Here is an 18,490-nt window from a genome sequence, read left to right on the forward strand (position 1 = left end):
TACATTAAATAAGCACACAAGAGACAGCCTTGCATTTTTTGTTCCTCATCTAAGAATTCTGTGAAGCCAGCTGCAATTCACAAAATTGCTCAGCTTCACAAGCATTTCTCCCTCAAATTCTTAGACCTTTTGGATATCTTACTGGTTTCTGTGAGGGCTCTCAAGCACCCAAAAATGTATTTCTCTTCCTATATCTTGCTGTCTGTACCTTTGCTAAATCCTTCACAACAGGTTTTCCTCAAAAGCTGAGAATTTTCCATAGCCAGGGCTTTACCTACCAAATTCTGCAGGCAGACTCTCCTGAGATGCTGACCTCACTTGTTTAATGATTTCTCTCCAGCTACTGCATTCTTACAGCAACTGTACAAAGGAATTCTGACTGGTTGTAAGAACTAGGGAAAGGCTTTCCAAGTGTATTCAGGGGAGTTAAATCCTGTTAAACAGCAGAGACAATCCTGTTAATCCACAAGGCAATTAAAACAATTTGTCTCAAGTGTCCAGGATTTTATCTTCATTGTCTCTTCTCCCGTTATTATGTAAAGAAAATTTTTGTTTAATGTTAAATTCATTATTATGGCTGTGACAGATAGGTATAGAAACTATGGAGAAATTGTAGATGGGTTGTCATTAGCTGAAAGACTAAAAGGGATGCTTAGTTGGAAACAGTGATCTTTCATAATTCATCAAAATGCCAGGATTGCTGAATATTCATTTCAAAAGACAGATTCTTTGCTGCCATTTCACTTTACAATGGGTTTGTCCAAATGGGAGTACTGTGCAAAATTCTGTTTCACTTGTTTCTGGTGTCTTCAGCACGGTGGAAATAAATTATGAAGAATCCCCATGCTCATCAAAAATAGACCATTTGCAAAGCTTACAGGGAACCTTCGTGCAAGGAAAGGGAAGGGTTGGAAGCTATGACCACGTGAAACACACATCATAGTCCATGTTCAGAATACCTGGCTGGCAGCACCCAAAAGGCTGGAGGGATGGATCTGCTAATGCCATAAAGCGTATTCTCCCTCTGCACTGCCTCCTCTGGGATGGAAGGAAAGATAATGGCAACCTTTGGCTTCATGCCTGTCATTTCCATGACACTACTATACGTTCCCTTCAGCATTTGTATGTCTCCCTTTACCTCTCAGCAGCATCAGTTACTCAACAGGAAACGTCTCGAAATAAGCCTTTCATTTGAGGAGTCTGCCAAAATGAAAACACTTTTAGAAAAAGACAACTGATCTCCTAAATAGAAATAAATCTGAAATTAACTGAAACCAAAATTACATGTTTCACTCCCTACACCCCCACCCAGGTCTCTGGATGCTGGGAACCTTGAGCTCCATTTTAAAACTAAATTAGACTTACAGTCTGAAAACTGACCTCAGACTCAAATTTTGGTGGAGTGGCTTGAGATGATATGGTCTCTACTTAGATATAAATGCACAACTTTAGATCCCCTGTACTCACAAGTTGTTTCCTAGAAACAAAATCTTATGATTTCCCATTCAATTAGATTGTGTATTTTAATGAACTCTTTAGTTTTCTCATTAAGCAAATCATCAAATAGAAGAGACATCTGCACTGTTCTAACTGACTTAAATAGAAATAATGAATGTACCACCTTTGGGTTGATTGGACACCTGGATTATTTCTCACTGAGAAAAATAATACATCTATCCATGAGCAAATTTTGAGAAGAGACAGTGAGATAATTTAATAAAAAAAAGTTATCAAAAAAGTGGGCTAGAATTACACACATTTACTGAGTAGAGCCTCTACTCCATCCACTGTTAGAGCTTCACTTTGAAGACTGAAGTGAAAGAGCAACAGTTTTTTTCTTTCTGAAAATTCCATAACAGAGGAGAAGGGAAGATCTGGTTCATGTATTTAGCTATCTAGGAATTCTTCTGAGTAAAATACACCAGGATTTGCAGTTGCCACCTTTATTCCTTCTGACAGAAATAATTCCACTGAAATATTTTTTCTTCAGAGACACTTGGTTTATATTTTATTAAAAGGATAAAACTGTTATACCTAGAAAGCAAGAAGCCTTTCCAAAAAAGACTTCCTTGGACTAATTTTTACAGAATACAGACCATTTACTTCACAAAATTAAACTCTTGCACTTGGAATTTCATGTGCAAAACACAAACCTCGGGAACAATTCCCAAAAGGATTTATTTAACAGGCTTCATTATGTGGAAAGGGTATAAAGCAACCAAAAACCTGAAATGGCTGCTCAGCATTATACTGTTCTGTGGCTGCAAGTGTGATTTACAACTATGCATTTTCTGCCCTTGTTTCTTTAGCTTAGTGCTGAATTATAAATGAACAACTGGATCCTGGCATTCTCCCTCTAGTTTGAAAATAAAACTAACCTGTTTGAGGGACACTTTTTGAAAACATTCAGCCAATATGAATTCTTTATAAGAAACTGTTTTATTGGGAGAAAAAAAGACCCCAACCCATCTCAGACCTTTCTGTTTTGCTCTTAAATAAAGAGTAAAGATAGCTAGATGTAAAACCAGGCCAAACAGTTCCATGTCAGCTTGTTTGATGCAGTTCAAGTAACTGTGGATAACCAATTCACAGAAAAGGCAACTGGTTTGCTTTGGATTGATTTGAATTTAGATGTGCAGTAAATTTGTCCCCTGATGTAAATACTTGACAACACGTGAAGTCTTCAAAATCACTTTCAGTCTGCCTGACAACATGAATCTCTTTGTCTGCTCAACATTTGTGGTCCATATTTGTTATTAAATAATGTGCACAAGTGCTGCAACAAACGAATCATAAATAATGACTGAGCATTTTTTTAATAGATGACGCAGGTCCCTGCCTCAGGGGTTTACTGTCTACCTCCAAAATGGGCTAAAAAGCCAGAAAATTATACACAACACCAGAAATTAGCAGAGGTCTGGCACTGCCCAGTACTAAAAGCTTGAGAGAAGACATTAGTATGAAGGAAGAAGAGACAGAATTGTGAAGTTCAAAGCCAAGAGCACATTAACACCAAAAAGACATCTAAGTTTTACTTTCATACTGGGTGTGATCTCAAGACCTGCTGGAGGGAGAATCACCAGATAGCCAGTCCTTGCTGTATTTCAAGCTCTGTCACAGCTAGACCTGAATGTTTATCATTAAACAGATGCACATCAAGAAAGGTGTGACCAGTCTCAGAGATGAAGTTGTGCTTGTGTTTGCAGGCCCCCAGCTGGGCATGGAGCTTGTCCTTGTACCTTTCCAAAAACCTCAGCATGGGGCTGTAAATGGCTCTGTGGGGCACTCCCAGGGGTTAAGGCAGACTGGTGGAGGAGATTGTCTGGGCACTTTGCATCTTCTGACCACAGCCACCAAAATAACTCTTGAGCTGTCAAGCATAGCCCTGGGGAACAGGGAAGGTTCTTCAGCTCTCTCCTTGTATTACAGGCCTGGATTCGGCTGATTTAGCCTTTTTTTTTTTTTTTTTTTTTTTTTTTTTTTTTTTTTTTTGTAAATAAGGCATCAGGATCTGCCAACAACATTCCTCTAATTTTATCTGATCTCATAGGAATTATTTTTAGTAAGAACTGGTTTGCCCTGAAAGAAAGCTATTCACTAAAAAAAGCTTTGTATACTTAAGACATATGGGACAAAAGGAAGACTGCATCTAGCATTAGTTTTCTCTTTCAATCACCAGAAAAACCCTGAAATTGCCCTTTTAGCAAAGAGAAAAGATAAATGGGTTTGTTCTGAATCAAAAATAATAGATATGCCTTGTGCCATTCTTGACAACCTTTTCTGAAGTCTAATTAGCTCACAGAAGATGTGCACAACTCCCACCTCTAAGAACTTTACACAGGTGTAATTCCACTGAAATAACAGCTGAATAGCTGTAGTAGAATGAGAGCTATTTTTGTCACTTCTCTCACAAAAATTATTTGAAACAGATACTTTGTAGAGGTAGCAGCAGCCAGTCCCCCTTTCTGACAAGCTTACAAGCACTGGAGACATTGCTTGGGGTCATCATCCTCTGTATTTTGGTGCACAGACTTAGTGAATGGCATGCATGTTATGCTTACTAAGCTACTTTGGATAAACATGGAAAAAATGTAGTGGTATAGTTGTCACAGACCAAAATGGTTTCATGTGCTATTTGATTTGAAGGGAGATTCCTTTGCTGTGTGTCATTTACCTTTTATACATTGCTGCTGTGCAGTATTTCATAACCATTCATTCTTTGGATACCCACACTGACATTGTTATATACATATAGGCATGAAAAAATGGGAACTGTGTGTTCTTACTCGACGTCACATTATAGTCCACAAACAGCTTTATTGCTCTTCACCATGTTTGGGAACAAAGGCAAAGGGATGACGTATGTCTCACAGTAGAACAATTTCCTTCTCACACTTGCAAAACAGAGCTCCTCTCTTTTACATACGGTTTATGTACACATGCATAGCCTTGGGACATCAGGATCTGAGGAGAAAACCTCTCATGTTTCATATAGAAATCAGTGACAGGCATGGTCATGTGCTAAATGATAAATAAGCTAGCATGGTGGAGTCAGCAAAAAACTTTCATGCTTTAATTTTTAACATCATTTCTCAAGCGGTGATCCTGCAAGTCACAAGGATTTTTGAGCAGGTTGGGCCCTGTCATGAATTAACTGTTGGCGTAACTGATACAACAGCAAACAGCTTCCTAGATAATGAACTTCTTCAGGAAAAGTACTGCTTGTGTCTTTCTGGCATACAGCATAAGCCCTTCTCGCTGATTCCTGCCTTTCCTGGCACACCTGGAGTGCACTCACTGTGCCTCGGTCACTGAGCATTCCTTGAATCCACTGCCACCATGGGGAGAGAATTATGATATTTAGGATACAGCAGGATTTGAAAGTAACGTGGGATCTGTTTCTCCCTCCTGTCCCCTGTGGCACTTTGAAACCACCCTGCCATGCCCCTGTGTCTCCATTTCTGCCTTCATGGTGATAATTTCCCCATCCCAGGAAGTCTGAGAGCCTGTAAATGTGTTTAATGTGAACTGAGGTCTTCCGTTGCAATTTTCAAAGCAGATGTAGCTATTTTGTAAAGGAGGTTGTGACATAATGGATAATAAATATAAGGCTTCCTGCAGCTGAGGTTTTTACACTCTGCATTTAATTCACTGTTTTCTTGCTGAATTATAATATTCCAACATTACCAAGTACTAATGATGACAGCTGAAAGTTACATTGTTTGGCATTCACCTCATCTCAATACTTGGGCATAATTCTAGCCCAAGTAACCCAAGCAGAAATGAAGGATACTGTATTGCCTTAAAAACATCCACATCCTTTCCTGTAGTAATCCTAGCCCATCCTTACCCTGAAGGAGGGATGGATCACAAATATCAGGAGGTAACTTCTGCTGTTCCTTTCACAAGCTTCTCAGTTTGACCAAACCTCTGACAGTTGCTCTTCAGTCATTCAGTAAAGAATGGGCAGGCTTGGATTAAACTTGTGTGCTGTGACAGACAGCAGGGTGGAAATGCAAGGGGAGCAGCCCTGTGGCAAGGTATTTGGGGTACCTGGAGTTCCACAGTCTTAGAAGAAAGGGAGCCTAGGATAAGGGCTAGAACAAGGAGCTCCTGGCAGCTGGAATATGTCAATGGTGGGGACTAAAACCTGAAGCTGGAAGGAGACCCAGAAACAGGGATGGAGACAAGGAGATGTAGGGCTAAAAGGGTGAGAAATTGGGAATATAAGAAGGAAAAGCTAGAGTAACTAGGAGTTGAACACTTCCCAGTTGTGTTAAGAGTTGACACCGTGCCTAGATGGGTTCCTCCCAGAATATGGAATAGAACCCAAAATTTATGATTTACATATTTTTCTATTTTTGCTACTGAAATCTACTAAAAAGAAGATGGATGCCTTTTCTCCTTGCAGCCTGCACAGGGATGATACACTTCTGCATGGTGAGAGTTGTCTGTGAACCTCTGCTTCAATCTGTGGATCTGGAATTCCTTCCAATGAAACAAATGGAACTGAATGTAGTAACATGTGAAAGGAAATCAACCTCCATTCCTTAAAAAGCTAAAAAATTCTTTGATATGCATGTGTTTGTGTATATATATATATATATATATATATATATATGTATGTATGTATGTATACACACACATAAAGTAGTGTGAAGGGAACTTGTAATGTCACTGCCTTCGGAAAGCAGGAACTACAAGGAATGCAACAATTGGAGCTCAACCATTTTTCATCTGCTCTGAGCACTTCCATTTTTATCCAGTCTATTTCTTACACCTCATGCAGAGGTTCCTCCAAGTCCTCCGGTGCTCCACAGTTACTTCAGCCTTTTATTCTTGGAAAGTGTTTGGGTAGTGGGAGCCCCTAAGTGAGAGATCCAGTCTCTTCACAGACAACTTCACAATCTAAAGAATCTGGACTGTAATTCCATAGCTGGAACTTTTCACTGCAGTGCTCAAATAGAATTCAGCCAACGCCCAGCTTATCTTGCTGTTCTTCCTACTCTTCCTCCTTTTATTTTTTCTTTGCTTCATGAGCTTTTTTTTCACACTTTTTCAACAAAAAATGAAAGCATTTTATATTTCTTCATCACTCTTTTCCTTTCCACCTCTTCTGTTTCTGTGCTTCTTTTTCATAATTAGCTCTCTTTTTTTTCCTTCTTCATTTTGCTTCCCTCTCATGTCACAAGGAATGAAGCTTGAGCCTGGATCTTGCATTATCTTAATAATTATTTGAACCTGTATTATGTCTTTGGACCACCACTACAATCATAACAGTTAAACCGTCTTTTTTTAATATTTTTTTTTCTATAAAAACTAATCCTAGGCAGCCTTCCAATTATGATATCAGTCTTGTAATGTTTGCCTGAATTTGCTGACATCCTGAAAGAATGATCTCAAGAGGTGTATTCTCCTAGCTGAGAGGGCCAGCAATGACACATCACAGTCAGTTTTTAGCCTGCCCACAGCTGATTATTTCAGGGATTGGAATAGTGCAAGTGGAGAGGATGGAGCCCCCCAGGAGGCAAAATCTGGAAACAGCTGGAATAAAGATGAGCAGGAAGGATCAGGGGCTAGGAAAATAAAATCAAAGGAGAAAAAGGAGGATCTTAAGAGCCCAGAGGCAGAAGTAGCAGTAGCCTAGAGCAGAGATTTTCTGAATGTGTTGGAGAACAGGAAAATAAGTACTGATTAACTATTAGTTATAATGTAATTTTAAGCCATGAAAAAGCCTCCTGGTGGTATCAGTATGAGAGCCAGTGATAACTGTGGAGATTATAATGAAACACTGTAGCCTCTTTTCTTTTCTCCTCAGCTCTGTTCTATCATCTTCCTTACCCATCCCTATTTTCCCTCCCTAGACCTGTCCAGCTCCTACAGCAGTTAACAAGAGCCTTGCCATCAACTCCAGGAGGAGCACAGTTGCGAATTACTGTAAATTGAGGCCAGCCTTGGCAATAAACCCATAATAGGGCCAGTTCCACATCAGAAGCAGAGGATGTTTCACTGACAGTGCTAATGCACTGTCCAGCAATAAAACTACTGGTTTCTGGCATATTATGGAGCAACATGACAAAAAATTGCAGAATCCACGATATTATCCTACCCACAGTTTTCTACTCACCCTAATTACAGTTCTGTTGCTCAAGCTATATAATTTGATTTTCAACAGCACACCAAAAAGGCAGGAGCTCAGCAGCTCCCAGAGCTATTACAGTTTGCTGGACAAATGTGTTTTGCTTCTGGTCAGGACTTAGGTGAATAATTAATTAGGAAGTTAGATGTCCAAACATGTCTCCAGTAGGTCTACAGAGCAAGAAGAGTTAGTAAGGGCTGGCATGCCTGGATGCCACTCCAAATGCTGAAAGTTGCTGGCAGCTCTTTCCTCTAAGGGCAGGTGGTAGATCCAGTGGAAGCCACAGTGTTCTTGCACTTTCATTCCAAGTGCAATTTTTGTGTCTTCAGAGATAAGCAAAGGCCTAAGCTCCACTGGTTTGGTGGCTCTTGGCCCTTGTCCACATGACAACAAAAATATCTGCTGGAAAAGGAAGATGTCATTTTACTCACCATGTGCATCTTGTTTGGACCTTAAAGCATTTTGCCATTCTCTTACTTCCATACAGGTATATTTTTGTTTATTTTCCATTGAAGTCCCTAATACATTTTTTTTTAATTGCTGTTGACACACAGTTGTCATATGCCACGAGCTGACTCTGCCAGATAAGCATTGCTGTGGTACAGTCAAGAGCTGCCACCCTCAGCTAACCTGTCCTTCTGAAGGAGATTTCCACCTGATGAAGCAGTAAGTCTTTTCTTCTACCTCTGCAGAGGCATCAGTGCAAACCCAGTCAAAAATCCAGTCAATATTCAGCTAAGGTGAATGTAAGTAGGCATTCAGGCTTTCCATGAAGAAACTGAGGTGTGACATGCTCTTTACAGCCAAGGTTGCCTGGGTGGCAATACTCTCCAGCACAGCAGCAGGTGGGAAGCTAAGGCAGCCACTTCTGTAGCTGCTGCAGCAAAATTCACCAGAGCTCATCTCTCAACATGGAGTAATGTTCTTGGCATTAGCGGGAATCAGACTTCCTCTGACTGAAGTGAAAAGTAGCAAGGGACATGATTTCAGATTGTTACTGATTTTGTTTCACTTTCAAAGGCAGCGAGATCAAAATTTGAATTCTAATTATGTGCCTTTTTTTAAAGTCACAGCAGCTAACTAATTCTCATCAGTGCTTTCCCTAAGATCAGAAGCAAAGTTGTCCCTAAAATATATTTTTTCAATACCAAGTCAGTAATATAAGTACAGTGACTAAGATGAATCAGTTCTGTGGTGCTCTAATTCTGTGTTTAATAATGAAACAAAACCAAAAATTACTAATGAAATGGCAAATCCTGCAGGGTACTGAAAATTGCAGACTGTTGTCTGAGCTTGCACTCTGACCCCAGCTTATGCTTGTCTGCTGAAGCACAGTAAGCGCACATGATATTATAGAACAAATAACACACACAATTAAGCCAATACATTCAGGCAGATAAAAACTAATGAAAGATTTTAGCTCTTCTCAAAAATAATGTGCTCGGTAGAAGACAAACTCTTGAAGCATGTGGAATGTCTTAACATAATACATTTCCATGCTTAGATTCTCAAAACTGCAAAATAGAGACATTTATAGGTATGTGTCTCAAATGTAAAATAATATTTTTGGAAGGAGCAGACAGTATCTTTTTCTGACACACTGAAGGGGAATAATGTTCATTGTTTATGCATTTGCTAAAGCAGTGGAATTTTACATGGCTAAACTTTATCAGATGTATATCAGTTTAAATTGGTTCAAAATCCAACTCAACATTCATTTTAGATCACATTCTTCAGAGGAACTGATTTATCAGGTTGCCTAAATCTAGATGCAATACAAATAAGCCAGGAAAGACAAATAAGTCTCTTGGCACAAAATAAATGAGCCATGGGGAAAAAGAAATGTGAAAAAAATGAACAGTTTAGGGTAACTAAGAAAAAATCTGCCAGTGGGAAGAATGCACAGTTTCAAATTCCAGACACTGCCCCAGTTGGATTTCCTCATGTTCCACCTTCCCTCCAGCCCTTCCTTTTTAATTTTTATTCTTTCTCCTTTTTTTTAATCAGTGCCTTCTGGACCACCTTCCCTGCTTGCATGCATCAGCTCTCCAGTTTTGCATTTGCACTCCTTTTTAAGCCACATCTCTTTAACAAAACTTATAAACCATTTGGAGTGCCTGAATGAGAACAGTATGGAAGGCCCAAAAAGCTTTGGGCATGGTCTGAGCAATGGTAGCTGCCTGGGTATGCTTCAAGCTCCCAACAAATACAAACACAATCACCCCATGAACAGGATCTTAAAATGAAAGGCAGTTAGTAGCAGACCCTTATCATCCTTCTGTCAGGTATATTGGTTTGCTGATTGTGAAGCTGTGAGGACTTTGTAGAAGAGGAAAGTTTATAAAAAAGGAAAAAGTGAAGGAAAATTGAAGTGTTTGTATGAAACCAGTCCTGTCAAGAAACAGTGGCCAAGCATTAGAATAACTACACTTTAAGAAATTGGGGATTAAAGGTAAAATACTTCTGGCCAGAGACCAGGTCTCCTTAGCTGGGGAGCAGCCCAAAAGATAGAAATCCTTATTCCTGCACAAACTTTCCATTAATGGTGGCTAATTAACCTGGTACTTGGTTAAAAATTTAACATATTTGTCAGGTCTGACTCAGTTATTATTCATCACTATTTAAGAATGCAACAGTCTCATTTCCATCCATGTTCATGTAGTCTGGTTTGTATAGAGAGGTAAATGAACTCAGAGAAGTTCAATCTCTTAGCTCATGCAGAAGAAAGAGTTTTATCAGGTAGCACTGAGTTGTAAGACAGTGCCATATATATTACCATTATACACTGTATTTCATTTTGCTCCTTTTGCTTCCTATCAGACTCCCTAGAGGCCTTAGTTTGTATTCATTCACTCTCTCAAACGTCTTCCCAGATGCTCAAATCCCACTTCTGTTACTGCAGGTTTTTTTAAATTTGTCTGGATCCCTTGTGCAGAGTCAGGACTTTACTGTTCCTTAGCTCAGCATTCTCCTGGCTAGAGTCCAGCTCAGGTAATTATATCCAGGGCTCTCTCAGACTTCTCTCTCTAGCTGCATTTGGAGAAGTTATTCTTCCTTTTCTTTCCCAAGCTGCTTTATAACACTGCAGATCCTGGGAACTGATGGGATGTGTATTTTGGAGAGGCTATGTATTATGCATTAGGGGTGAACCAACACCTTCCGCAGTGGGACTGAAAGTACTGACACAGCTTCCTTTCTTTTTCATTTCAATGCTATTTTAAGTGGGCAGTTGTCACACCAAGCAGAAGCTGAAGGACAAAAATTTGGTCCAGATGAATCTGTTGTTGCTATTTGGAAGTGGAGACTTCACCCTCTAATTTCCTATTCTGAATCTAGCCTGGATTTGTTCAATAGCTGTTCAGTGGCTTATGTCACTTGAGCTGCTTGTCACAAGATGCTCACAAAAATAGATTCCTCACTTATTGGGAGAAATATCAATACAGAGGCTAAAGAGAGAACAAGTACTGCTAGAGTTAATGCTGCTACATCAACCAGGAGGCAAATTACAAAGTAAAAGCAGTAGAAAACTTAGTTTTACAATGCCTCTGTTCAATCCAGCAGTTCTCTTTCTTATATTTATCCAGTGCTAGGCCAAAGACAGTTCAGGGTATCCTTTCCAACGAAAATAATTCAAATAGAATCACCAGGAGTCTAAAGCATCTAAGAGAGAAGAAGTATCTTCCTTCTTAACTAAGAAGCATGAAACATAAAGTTAGGCAAATTTCAGAAAGAAAAAGAGATGTATAGTGAAAAACAGGATAAAGAATAGTAATTGATCTACTTACTAGTCACTACTCATTTCCTGCAGGATATGGACATGAGAACTGGCTGCAAATACTTATGCAAGCTCATGTAACTGCTCACTGCAGTGCAGTTCTTCCAAGGCAAAGAAAAGGATCTTCACACATCAAATAAGTAAACTCTGATGAATTCTCACTCCCTCACCTTGGAGGAATTTGAGTTGTTGCTATCAGCAGAATTTTAAGATGTTCCCTGCTCTAGGCAGAACTGCTATACTCAGAAAAATCTTGGGAAGACAAATGATCCAGGAGAGGTCAATCTGTACTCACAAGAAGCTTAAGAAATGCTTTCCTAATCTAAACCTGAACGTTTTACTTTCACCATGGGCCATCTCCCAGGGAAGGATCATCAGAAAACAGCCTCATCTACATGGTCTCACTTGGATGGATATTGGACCAAATTATCTCCAGAGGACCCTTCATGCCCTCTCTGCACCCACAGAGAAGTCCTTCACACCATGGAAATTCCTACCAAGGAAAAACAATAAAAGAAACATCCATGAGATGCAAAAGTAATATAGACTATATTAAATATATCTTTGTTTTGTTTCCCCCCCCAAAATGTACAAGTTTTAAACGCTGCCAGGTCCAGCTCAGCTTTCATGTTAAAAAATACCATTTATACACAGTGAGGCCATGACTGAACTTGGATCACTTGCTGAATTAGGTTCTTCAGAGCAGTCACAACCACCACAGCCTTCACGTGACAATGGCCAGCCAGCTGAGATGGTTTCTGCACTGTCCCAGAAGTGAATAGAAGGGGAAGGGAAGGAGCAGGGGTCTGTTGAAGTGTACATCTGAAAGTTAACTCTGGAGCAGCATTAAGTTTAAGTTTGCACAGCCCCTGTGCAGTTTTGATGACAGGACTTGGCCAGTGCAAAAATAGCTGGCACCAGGTTCACCTTCCTCCCCCTCTGCTAAACAGCCCTTTCATGCAAAAAGAAATGGACCCCGCTGTACTCAGTAACATTTTTATCCTCCCTCCCCTGCAGTTCAGGGGTACATGAGCAGTCATAAATCCATATTTAAAGTGCTGTTGACTGCTTTAGAACCTGGGCAGTGAAGGAAATAAAGTAAGCACATAAGCATGTAGCCTTTGCACTGTTAAACATGGCAACTAGTGCTGGGGATAACTAAAAGCGTGGTTGACTAAGGAACTAAATAAAACTGTAAGGCACTACTTTATGATTTATATCACATGGGTTTTTCTGTAATTTTTGTAAGTGGAAACCAGGACTGGGTGCAGGACATGTTTGCAGAAGACAACTGGAACAAATGCATTGTAGGATTCTTACTGCAATCAAAGCACTGGGGAGAAGGAAAGAGTGAGAGTATACAAACATACTTCAGCACTGGAATTTTTATGAAGGAGAAATATTCACTATATAATGGTATCCATGTAGAATGGATGCTGTTGGCTTACATTATATCAGATGATTGATGGTGGTGCAACATAAATAGCTAATGAGCAATGTAATCTGTATTATTTCATGTTTATTTATTTTCAAGAGGTGATACAAGAATAAAGCAAATGCTACAGCTTCATAAACTTCAGCATCTGTTTCTTTTTTCTGTTTGCAAACTAACCATCAAGCAGGTTTTGGGACCTGCAAGCAGGCAAGTAAAAATTGCTTCCTTATGTACAACTCAAGATTTTCTTATTAGTCATTATGAGTAAAGATGTCTAATGTAAGAATAGCAACAGTTTAATCTTCCACAGAACCCAAATATTTCAAGTACATTGCTTATATTATCAGGTGAGTTTGCATTGAACAGTGATATGGATTTTATCAAAAAGAAGCAAAGGCACTGCTTCCCTTTATGGAAGCTATTGATCAAATTTTCAAGAGTGCTGCCCTTCTTATTCACTGCAGGGTCTTTGCACACAGGGAAAGCTAACTGTGGTATAATCCTCTCCTTATTTTATCCTTTAGTAAAAGAGCCTCAAACTGCTCCTATGTATTTCTGCAAATGCAGTGATAATCTCCTGTTCCCAAAATTCATTAGGACAGCTACGTATTTTTCCTAAAGAAAATTTTGTCAGAGAAACAAAACAAATGCTTGAACCACTACTTTACCAGAGAGTCCTTTTTGGCTGCAGGACTGCAAACATTTGTAGATGAGTGCAACTGTTTTGAGTCAAACTTTTAAAAGAACATGGTAATAACCATTAGCAAGCCAGAGGTTCCTGTGAAGATCATACAGGATATATTGAGGGATATTAAGAGAGTGCTGCAATTCAGCTGGGAAAGATCAAAGAGAGACAGATAACAACCAGGGGACATCAGAGTACCATGAAAGTTGCTGAGGATGTAGGAAAAGCCTGTAGTGCTGTGGGACATAAGGGAAGCCAAATAAGATATGTATGTCAAGAAACATCTTAGGGTGATACAGAAAACCAGAGGACACATCATCATGGCAGAGTTGCCTGAGAAGGCCTCACAGTGTGAGATGCAAGTCTCAGGATGATGAGGAAAACCAGAAAAGGTTGAGAATTGCTGGGAACACAAAAACCAGTCAGCTAACACAAGGGAATGTTACTGAATGCAATCACATCTAGAAGAGCTTCAATTCCCAGGTAGAGCTACAAGGATGTTTGAAATAACAGTGTCAGAGTGTCCCTATTTTATGGTGAATAACACATGATGCTGGACATCAGGGACCAATAAAGTTAAATGAAGAACAATTAGAAATATGCCAAGGAAAAACAAATCATATCACAAAATAGAAAAAAAAATTGCTAGAGAGCATAAGGGAGAATCTGGAAAATGCTTTCAGAAAAAAGCTCCCCAGCCTAAGGGCCCTTCTTGGAGCAGCTGCTGAGCCTGAAGAAGTTGTAGCATTTTAGGGAATGAGAGAGCAACTGTAAGGTGCCAGAAACAGTGAAGCAGATTGTGAGCTGAATGACAAATGTGTAAGCTGCTGGTTGCTATAAGGGGCCACACTGTCTGGAAATGTTGGAGCCTGCTGTACTGCTTCTGGAGGCATCCAGGAAAGATGCAGGTTGAAAGAACACTGTATAGGTTAAATAGCATCAAGAAACATTGGAGAAGACCACGAACACCTTTAAGCCTGTTCAGCAGAGGGATCCAGACTAAGGCAATGAATTTATTGGGGTGGCTAGCTAAGCAAACCAAGGCAAGGGTGTGATCTCCCAAGGGCCCAAAATACCATGAAAAAGCTCAAGAAAGAATGCAGATTGCCAGGGGACTGAAGAATCCACAAGGGGCAACTGAAAGCTGTGAGATTGTCAGGAAGCACAGAGTAAGGTCACAGACTGAAACAACTCAGATGTCTGGTTTCACCCTTTTACTAGCAGAAGAAAGATGTGACCTAAGATAATCCTGCCTACTTCTCTTTTGGAGAGCAGAACAGAATCCCTTTCAGTTTGCTTTCATGAATGCTTCCTGCTGAACAGCCATACAAGGCCATGTATGGAAAATAGCTATCTATCCTATGTCATTGTGTGTTTAAACTGGGCCTTGGAAACCACACGAGACCAGGAGAGGAAAATAATCTCTTTGGGACAAGGAAAAATCTTAAAGGACTAAATTGTTCTTAGGTCCGTGTGCTGGTGCAGGGAGCCCTTCTGCCCTCCTCAGCAATGTTACAAGCAGGTAAATACCCCCAGTCTTTATAATGAGTTTATAAAATACTGAGAGAGAGAAAAGCAGTGTGGAAAATATGTTTTATTCATGCATTTCATCTAACTCCAGAGCACTGGTCCTAAATAGAGTAACATGGCCAGTTTATTTATAATTCATGGTGCCAACTGGCTCTGGAGCAATGCCTTGTTGGAGCCTGGGCAGAGCGAGGCCCTCAGTCCCCATCTGGCAACCCAGTTTTACAGAGGAGACACTCTATTTGAAACCTGCTCCTTGCTGCACATCTTCCCTAGGAAATGCCAGTCCGCACCAGGACTTTAGCAGCACAGCTCCAGCTCCCTCTAGCACAGCTCAGCCCCAGGAGAGCCATTCTGCAGCCTGAGTTTGGATGGGGAGGTGCAAGGGGGAAGAAGACAAAGAGTTATTTTTTGTCAGATCTGCTGTGCAGGGCTGAAAACAGCCAGGTTTACAAACTCTTTCCTTTGTTTGCCTTAGGTCCCTCAGTTTCTATATCAGGCGCTGGTTCAGCTTCCATTTGCATTTCCTCATCAACATTGTTAACAATGGTTTCCTCACTGAGGGTATCACTAGGATTATACTTACTGCCAGAATCCTCTGGCACAAAATCACTGTCTGAGTCAGAGCAGAGAAATAATTAACCCTCATGATACTTCTCTGAAGAATGAACAGAATACCTAATAAGATTTATAGGACATCAAACTGATCCTGCTCCTAAAGAGAAAAGCATCATCTCGCTGAAGTTGCCATTGCCACCAAGGAGTGGGGAGGTTCCTGAGTGGACACAGGAGACATCCTCACCTCACCTTAAGGCAACCTGCATTCCCTTGATCAAGTTACTTACCTTACATGTCCAAACAGCAAACCACTTTTTTACCGCTCTGGCCCTGGATTAGATCATGGTTTCATTGCCTAAAAAAAAAACTATCAGAGTCAACGGATTCTCAGCTTCTGTGAAACTGCCCAGGTTGGAGGAAAGTAGGGCAAGACTATTTTACCTGAAATTACTAGCATTTGATTTGAAAATGGCCTTCAAATACTCCTGATCATATTCTTGTTATGTAAGATTAGATTTATCATTCAACCTATAATTCCAGAACTGACATAGAACAGTTGAAAAATTTTCCTCACATATGGAGAAGAGTGCTGTCCCACAGAAGAGAAATAAACACCAAAAGAGATACAAATTTGCACGCCTTTGCTGTTTTCAACTCCAGAGACAAGAGTTTTCCTTCCCTCCAAAAAGTAATCAGTCACTTCAGTGGCAGACATATGCAAGCAAAACTAACTAACTTTCTAGGTCCAGAAGGATCCTCTCCCAAAAGCTGGTAATATGTCTCAGTGGGTAAGAGAAGGACAGTACAGTCCTAGCTGGCTGGGAGGGACCTCTGGAGAAGTACCTATGATACAGATTTTTGTCTGCAAAAAACTAGTAGTCTGCTAAGATCTGGAGCCTCAAAATCCTTTCACCTCTGCTGGGAATTTAGTTCAAAGCAGCTGCATGTAAATGTTGCATAGCAAATGCTACACTGGCAAATCTGTCTCATGATTCTTGTTTTTTAATCAACAAGAATAAACTATATAAAAGAGGAGCTAGCTTTAGGGCAGCCAGTTTTTTACCGCGTTTTAAACTCAAAGTGAAAAGAACCCTAAGGAAAAAAAAAAGAAAATATTTGAAATATGTATGAGCAACTGCAGTGCCCTGCCTCATCTCTTTGTGCTGCATAAAGGGGACACAGATTGGCTGAATCTTTTATACAGAGAGATCTGGCCAGAGATTCATCAGAAAGCACGCAGCTACCATTCCCAGTTCCTGTCCCTCCCAGCCAGGACTGAGTAAGAGGCAGGGAGACAAAGCAAGAGGATCAGTAGCAAGGCTGGGAATTGCCTGAAGGCTTGTCATCTTTCTCCAGGCCCTAAAACAGTGAGAGCACTGAATATTTCCTCCTCATTCACATCCCTTGCATAAGTGTTTCTGGTATCTGTGCAACCTATAAACTTCTGCTTCATCTAAAAGAAAGGAGAATTTTGTCAGTAATTCCTGAAGGAGGAAGATCACTTCAACTTTTGACTTACTTACTATTCATTAAAAAAAAACGAGATCAGTGAAAGCTGCTTATGGAGAGAGAAAAATACCTCAGCATGAATGCAACGGTTAGGGCACATTGTAAATCTTGTTAGGAGCTACACCTTCAACATAAAGCTACAGCCATGGTGTGGAATTGATGCAGATATTCTCCCTGCCCCCACTCCTAAACACCACCTAGATCTCCTTTCATATTTTTAATCTAATCCAAGTCTTATGAAAACACTAACCTTAGAGATCTGAGGTTAAAATTCCTCTGCATACCCAAGCCAACTAAGGGCCAGGTAAATCTTTGCCACCTCCATGACAAGGGTCTTAACAGCAGCACTGTGTTGGAAGTAAGGAAGCCCTTCCCAGCACTGATCCCAGCTTCAGCATATGTTTTATGTGAGTGTGTGAGCCCAGTACTACACAAGCTCTGGATCAGGCACCTCTTAGAGGAAACTGCCATACAGCAGACATCCAAGGAATGTGTGTGCTTGCAGTTGTTCCAGGAATTGGCAACACAAATGTCAAACACCCATTTTGATGCTAATTTGATCATAATTTGGACCTCTACCTTCACCAGGGCTTGACCAAGAACAAAGACTTGAACAGGGGAACTTGAGAAGCTTGCAGGGTCTTTATTCTGCTGTGCATTCTTGGCCACAGCTGCTCTGCACAAAGTTCTCCTGCTGCAACTCTGGGAAGGGGTATATGGTGAAAGAGCTGCTCCACAGCAGATTCCCAAGGTGTGCCAGCCAGGCTGCCCAGTGGGCCCATGAGCTGGAGTCCTCCCCTGCCTGCAGCCCAGGGGATGGGAGAAGCTGCTAATTGAGATCCACTCCCCCTGCTCAGCCCGTCCTACTTCTTGTGGATATTACCACCTCTTGAGACCTGCCTGCAGAGTAGGCTCATGTGGACACCCCCTCAGCTACTTCAGTCAACCTGGGCCAGACTTAAATGGATTAAGTAGGAGGTTTTTGCTACCCAGTTTGATTGAAGTGGGTTGAGGGCTATTTACACATGCATTTCTGCAAACACATCCTGAGAGGGCATTAATTCCTGGCAATGAACAAGTAGCAGGGACTATCAGCTCTTGTACTGCAACAGCTAAATTGAGTCCACTCAAATGAGGCTGTGCAGATTTAGAGACAGGCATGAATTTTCTTTGCAAACAGTGAAAGCTGTATTTCCCATCAGCTGCAGGTTGCTGCTCTCACAGCAGCACAGGGGGAAGGGGAAGCCTGTTATTCTCACTTGAGAAGTCAGCAGGATTCACCTGCCAGGAAAATTCAGGCCTTAGCATTACAGCTGCCCTGTCTCTCTTTCTGTAGGCTGAACTGAGAAGAAGGCAAATTCC

The sequence above is a fragment of the Cinclus cinclus genome, chromosome 3 (assembly GCF_963662255.1).
Source record: "Cinclus cinclus chromosome 3, bCinCin1.1, whole genome shotgun sequence".
NCBI lineage: Eukaryota > Metazoa > Chordata > Aves > Passeriformes > Cinclidae > Cinclus > Cinclus cinclus.